This window comes from Hipposideros armiger, unplaced genomic scaffold (genome assembly GCF_001890085.2).
Source record: "Hipposideros armiger isolate ML-2016 unplaced genomic scaffold, ASM189008v1 scaffold_41, whole genome shotgun sequence".
NCBI classification, from domain to species: Eukaryota; Metazoa; Chordata; class Mammalia; order Chiroptera; family Hipposideridae; genus Hipposideros; species Hipposideros armiger.
This window is the reverse complement of record NW_017731391.1, coordinates 5,643,855-5,644,384: the sequence shown is the minus strand read 5'-3', so window position 1 is coordinate 5,644,384 and position 530 is coordinate 5,643,855.

Sequence of the window (530 nt, the reverse complement as noted above, 5' to 3'; positions counted from 1 at the left end):
CAAATTGACACATTTGAAATACATTTTTCCTTAACACCTGTAATATATAATTTATGCATATGCATACATTTTATGTTATGATCCCCAAGTTCTTTCTCTTTAAAATGATTTGTTTTAGCCAGCCTGAATGTGTAGTTTTTACTTGGTATATATGAAGAACAAATAAATATGAACATTTAATTATTCCTTCAGTAGTAGAATCCTCTCTAAATGATGTCAATGTGGTATATTAAAGACATTCAGCTTTGAGGAGCATGTATGAGAGCTAAATGTGGACTTCAGAGACATTACTTTCTCCTGCAAATCATATTTAATGGTTTGTATATGCACAGAAATCTTTGTACATTCACTATATATATGAAATATTCTAGAAAAATCATGTTTAGGGCTTATCTTATTGGATTAACATTACCTAAAATAGAAGCTAGATGGCTAATAAAGGAAGTGAGGTACTATGGGGCACTGTGGACTGAGCACCTGCGGCTTGCTCTTAGAGCTGACGTCTTCCTTCATACAAGCAGAGAACCATT